Below are 6,661 nucleotides of genomic sequence, written 5' to 3' on the forward strand. Positions count from 1 at the left end.
TGATCATAGTGGGAGCTCCGTGATGTGTGCACATGGAAGCAGTGTGTGAATATCATAGTGTGAGCTTTGTGATGTGTGCACGTGGGATCAGTGTGTTATGACAGACAGTGGAGACCTTGAGGATCTGAGGTGGGAGGTGGGCAGTTGATGGGAGGGCGCAGGTGTGCGCAGCACGTGTAGCTCAGAGCCCTGAGTTCACCAGAGTGTAGTCCATCAATCTAGAAAAATGTAGCTTGTATCCCAGGGATACATACATGTGAAAATAAAAGGAAAAAATGTTTAGCACATTAGTAGAGGTTATATGGACAAGGACAGACAGATATTTGAGGATTTCTTGGTATCTTTCAAATCATATGTCCTATATATTACCCTATAGTATCTCCTTTTCAAAACTCATTCTATATGGATTCTTAACAGTGAAGGAATCTCACTGGATAAATTAAAATGCAGAATTTCCCTACTACTTAAAAGACTAAAAGTTAAAGACTTTTTTAAAATTTAAAGCTAAATACTGATCACTATTGATAAATGTCTCCAGAATGCAATTGGAAGTAACTATATCCCACCACACTTTTTAGGGGGTAGAGAGTGGGAGAAGAATTTACAAAGTGTATTGTGCTGACAAATATATATTCTTTATTTGGAGCCTGGTGACTCATACCTGTTATCCCAGCACTGTGAGAGCCAGGGGTAGGTGGATGGCCTGAGCTCAGGAGTTAGAGACCATCCTGAGCAAAAAGGAGATCCCACTTCTACTAAAAATAGAAAATATATCCCCAGCATTGCTGTGGTAGGTGAAGGCTGAGGAAAGGGGACCACTTAAGCCCAAGAGTTTGAGGTTGCTGTGAGCTGTGATGGCACAGCACTCTACTCAGAGCACAGAGTGAAACTGTCTCCCCTCCCCCAAAAAGATATTCTTTAATTTTGCCTTTTTACCTAATGTTCTGATGATTTGGGAAATCCAGTTGAAATTCCCATGAATAATTTGAAGTGTTATTTAACTCCTTCTATTGAGTGAGAGACAGAATATCTAATATAGGAATATTAATATCTCTCATATTAAACAATAAAAACAAAATAGTCCCTTCATGTTATGTAGTACTTTATGATAGAAAAATGCTTTCTAAATCACGTTTTGGTTATCTTTTCATTAATTTAATCAATTGGGAGGCTGATAGATTTAATTCAGCCTTTTTAATAACCTCACTTAGAACAAAGGAGAATTATTGGGTAGAGTTAAGCGAATTCCCCGAGGTCATATCTCTAGTACATCCTGAATCAAATTTCTTGATCTCTGTTTTGAGCGCTTTCGTTTACTTTCTATTTCTTTTTCAAAAATTTTATTTTTGGTTAAATACTTAGAACAATTTTAAATGTGAACAAGAAGTAGGTTCTAATTGAGAGAGAATTGGACAAAGTTTAAAAACTGCAAAATTTCAGACAAATATAGGGAATTATAATTAACGTGGCTGAGTTTCTTGGTTGAAGAAGAGGTCTCAAACCCGAGACAGATCTTATCTGCGCAGGCGACATGCTCCTGGCATTTACTGCTAAGCATGGAAGCATATCGGGAACCCCCACACCTGTTCCTGCCTCCTCTCCCCTCCACACCAACCTACTTTCCCCCCAGCCCCAGCTACTCTTCTCTCCGCAGGGGGAAATACAGTAGAGATGAAAACAAGAGTTTCAGGTTACCATTTGTCTTGTACCTTCCGGCAGATTTGTTTATTTTTCCTTTTGATATGATTGCAGCCTTTTGTAAATTACAGTCAGGACCAAACAAAACACCTGTTCTTTTCCCATATGCCTCTTTGTTTCTCCAATTCCACTTTCATTTAAACTCAATTTTGCCAAATGACTCACATAACGTGATAATATCACTCCAAACAAGCTCACTCCTCACAGTCATGCCAAGATCTTTGCTGCCAGGGGCCTGAGCTTTTTCCTGTGTCTTCCCTGAGATTGGACTCATGCTAATACTGGCCGTGTTTGCTGACTTGAATAGCTCCATTCATTAGGAAGTACATTCAAAGGAAGGGCTGCATGAAGAGTTGATGCTTTAGAGCTGGAGAAATGGAGGCATTTACCTCTGTCATTTACTAGCTTGCCCCATGCAAATACTGTTACCTTTTATGAGACTGGTCTTTCTCATCTGGAAAATAGGAATAATATTCTTCTTCAGCTTAGCTAGAAATGTCCCAGATGCATAACCAAGGTGGTTGTGATTATTATGTTGTTATTAGCATTGTTATTTGCTTGTTATTGAACAGCAAAAATTCCAAACATGGAAAAGTCCTGGAACGTGGCTGCAGTTGGCCCTCCCTATCTCTGAGTTCCACATTCATGTATTGGACCAACCACAGATGAAAAATATTTGGGGGAAAAGGATAGTTGTGTCTGTACTGAACATATACAGAGCTTTTTCTTGTCATTATTCCCTAAACAATACAGTACAAAAACAATTAACATCTCATTTACATTGTATTAACTAGAGATGGTTTAGAGTATGCAGTAGGGTGTGCATGGGTCACATGTGAGTATGATAACATTTTATGTAAGGGACTTGAGCATTTGTGCATTTTGGTATCCAGCAGGGTCCTGCAGCCAATCTCCCACGGAAACTGAGGCATGCCTGACTGTATATCTGTCTTGACTGAGTTGGGAATTAAACGTTTTCTATAAGAGAATCTGTAAGGTCTGCTCTTGTTTTATAACGTAGAAGTGTCCGGACAATATATGGAGTGACATTCTATTTAGAATATTATATGGGTTAAATTTATACCTAGCTAGAGGATTAGTCTGCCTAACCGTCCTCCCCCGGAGCTGGCGAGTGTAAGTTAATGCCGTAGAGCCCATTAACTCCCACATCAACATAATTTTAGTGTTGAGTCAATGAACAAATGATCTTATTGTATGGAGTTGTCTTATATATTCTGTGTGACTGAAGTGAACCACTTTTGGTGACAGAGGTAGCCTGAGGTCAGCGAAATGTCATTTGTAGTTTACTCGGTTTTTTTGGAGACAGAGCGTCACTCTGTTGCCCATGCTAGAGTGCTGTGACATCAGCTTAGCTCACAGCAACCTCAAACTCCTAGGTTCCAGTGATTCTCTTGCCTCAGCCACCTCAGTAGCTGCCACAACACTCAGCTAATTTTTTATACTTTTAGTAGAGAAGGGATCTGGCTCTTGCTCACTGTTTAGGCTGGTCTCGAACTCCTGGCCTCAAATGACCAAAGGAAGGACCAAAGAAAACACCTGTTCTTTCCCCACATTCCTCTTTGTCTTGGCCTCCCCGAGTGCTAGGATTACATGCTTGAGCCCCTCTGCCAGGCCTTCTTTGTGTCTTACTTTTATAGCAGGATGAGAAACTTAAGCTTAGTCAGATATTCAGGTTATTCATTTATTCACTGTTGCTTGTATTAAACAATTATTATTTGAATGCCCACTATAATAATGACATGAGCTAATATCTGTGGCATTGTTGTCTTGCCCACTATGCTAGGCACTGAAGGAACAAACCTGCCTGGAATGTAGGCTCTGCATTCATCCTGTTGACTGTCTAGTAGGGAAAATAACATAAGCAAACTAGATTAATAGAGGTACTCTGACGGCACATTGATCAGGACAGAGGATGAATGTGAGGGAAGAGTAGTTAATCCCAACTTTTTAGTTCGATATTCAAGGCCTTTTATAACCTGGCACATGCCTAATTCTTCAGTCTTCTCCTTCTTTACTTCTCCCACTCCACACCCCCTGCCATGAACATCCACGGGTACTCTATGGTGCATTATATTATACTGATTGCCATCTTGCAGTAAAATATGTTTTTCTGTGCTCATGCACAGTTGTGCTACTTTGAAGTTAGGATGACCTAAGAATACCCTCCTAGACATTGGCTGAGATTTACATCCAGGCATCAATGGTGGGAAAAATATAACAACTTGCAGGCAAGAGATTACTTCCTTACTGAGCATTTTGGAAGTCTAGTTTCTAAAGTAACTGCCTACTTAGTGCATCATTTCTTGAGCATGGAACCTGATGGGAAAGCCTGAAGAACTCCATGTTATCAGCCAATCCAAGGAACTGGCATGTGTTTTCCCTGGAGATCTTTGTATAAGGGAAGCTCAGGAGTCTCAGGGGCAGTGGGCCCGGCACATTCATTCATTCTCAGGGTGACATTGGTCAATGCTGAGGACTGGCCTGAAAGCATCTCAGTAGTTACCACCACAGACTTTTGACTCTTGCATCTGATGTGCATGTGGCTGAGAAGTTCATGCCAACAACTTTACATTCTGATCTCTGGAGATGTGTTTGGCAGAAATTTAGTCCCAGAGGAACACATTCATAATACTAGGCTTAAGAGTTGCCTCTGTGTCCAAGAATTCAAGCCTGGACATTCTCCTTAGTATTCTTTATTTCGTTAATTTCTACAATCAATCTTTGATCACATATGTGTTAGGGAGGGTGTGGAGAAATAACCCAAGCCGCTTGCATTAGCTTGGGAAACCATCCAACCTACTCAGCCTCCTCTCGCTGGGAGAAGGCTGTACAAGCAGTGGGCAGGTTTCGGCAGTCAAGTCCACGGCTTCTGTCTTAGCAGTGATACATATGCTGCAGTTCTGGCCATTTTTCTTGAGCCAAACAAGGACACTTTCACATCATTCTAGGAGGGTTTATTTTAGGCTATAATTGAATATGGTTCTGATGTAAGATTTGTCAAAGAAAGGCAGTCTGGGTAAAATTCTCTATTATCTGAATCGCTTCCTCAAAACATGGTTTAGAAGAAAAAATACTTTGACTCCCTTTTAATGTTGACCATGGTAGAGTACTGAACTTTACAAGGATTGGTTAAGAATGTCCCCAAAGTTGTGAAATGGAGAAAACCAGGTCAAGAAATACTTTTGTCTTAGTTAGACTCCATCCCTAGTTGGGGAGACATGAGGGCTACAGAGAAAAGTAAGATCCCTGGCTGATGCTGGAAATACTTTAGAGGTCTTCTGGGAACTGTTAATCGATATTTATGAAGAATGTTTAAATCAGAGATAATTATTGAAGTATTACTTTTTTAAAAAAGCCAAATCATATAATGAGAGCTGAAGCACATTTAGCAATATCAACCCATCATTTAGGAGACGGCAGCTTTGCGTTCTGCCTAGGTGGGCAAAGACATATTTCTGTGCTCTTCATACACCAAGAAGATCTAGTGTGGGGGGAGAGGAGGTAGAAGAAACTTCATCGCCTTCCAAAGGGACCACAACACAAGAACGTGGCAGAGGGGCCAGGCAAAGGGCAGCCTATACAATGAAAGGTCGTAGCTCAGGAATGGGAAAGGTTAGCGTCTGAGGAGTAATATACGTTAAAGTTGGGCTGATTGATTCCTAAATGTCTCCCCTATGCTCAAAAAATTTAAAAAGCAAGAAAAGTAGATTCCAGCATTTTTGTTATTTATGTGACTTTCAACAAGTCATTTAGCGTTTTTTAGAGCTCAGTGACCTCAGCAGTAACATAAAGGATTGAATTAAATAATCTTTAATGTACCTCGAAGCTCTGATAACTATGAGATTAGAAGCATTGACATTTAATGGGATTAAAAATATTATCTATTAAAAAATATTATCTATTTTCCTTAAAGATGAACAAAAATTGACTATATCCTAAGACAGAATTCCACATGTGGGTAATCAGATCATTAAGAAATGATTTTCCTCTTGTCTCTAGGAAAAAAATCTCCATAGGGCCAAATCCCTTAATGTCTGTCTGTCTTAGACTAGATTACTGAGGGAACTCACTCTGTCTCTCTCCTGGCCTCAGGTCTTTTCTGACCCTATCCTAACAAAAGAGCTGTGGTTTTCCCACTTGACTTTCTGCCTCAGCCTCAAGCCTCAGTGCACAACCTTCTGCCCGTTGGACCCTTGCATACTGCGGGACTCAGCGTTACAAAAGACCCACCAGAGACCTGACCTTGCAGATAACTTATCCTCCCCAACAAAAGCACAGTCTTCTTTGTTTTGCTCTGTTCTTGTCTGCTCTCTATCTGAGCAGGTACAACATTGTAATTTTTAGTTGTTTATTCACCTCTCTCCCCAGCTATCCTGTAAGCTACTGGCAGGCAAGGGTCTTCTTATGTATCTTGGATTTGCAGGGCTGAGCACTTTGCCTGGTATTAGGAGGTGCTCAATTAATAATGCTGAATAAATGGATGAGTAAATAATTCAACACTATTCAGGGAAAAAATTCAGAGACAAAGCAACATCTTTAAAACACAACCCAGACATGTCTGCTTTTTCTAATAGTCTATGGCAAACAAGTGCTCTGTCACCTGCCCACTGGGCAGACTCTAACAGCAGCGGTAATACTAATCACTTCCCACTGGCATGCAATTGCTAATTTTCTCCAGCCACGTTTGGCTGGTAGCGATGGAGTCTAATCTGGTCCCATCCATTGGAGAGCATTTCATTCTGATAGCTGCCTTGCCATACGCTGGAAATGTGTCACGCACAAGCTCCTTATTTCCGCATCATAAACTTCTAATGTTTCCTTAGGCTGATGGGGTTTTGTGTTTTTCTGAATTTGGGAGATGAGCCAAATATTCTTTCCTTCTAGGCAATGTCTTATTTTTGCCCCTCCCTTGTGCCACCCTCTCGTCCCAGTGCTCAGTGGA

The sequence above is a fragment of the Otolemur garnettii genome, unplaced genomic scaffold, assembly GCF_000181295.1.
Source record: "Otolemur garnettii isolate 467f Iridium unplaced genomic scaffold, OtoGar3 scaffold00078, whole genome shotgun sequence".
Taxonomy (NCBI): domain Eukaryota; kingdom Metazoa; phylum Chordata; class Mammalia; order Primates; family Galagidae; genus Otolemur; species Otolemur garnettii.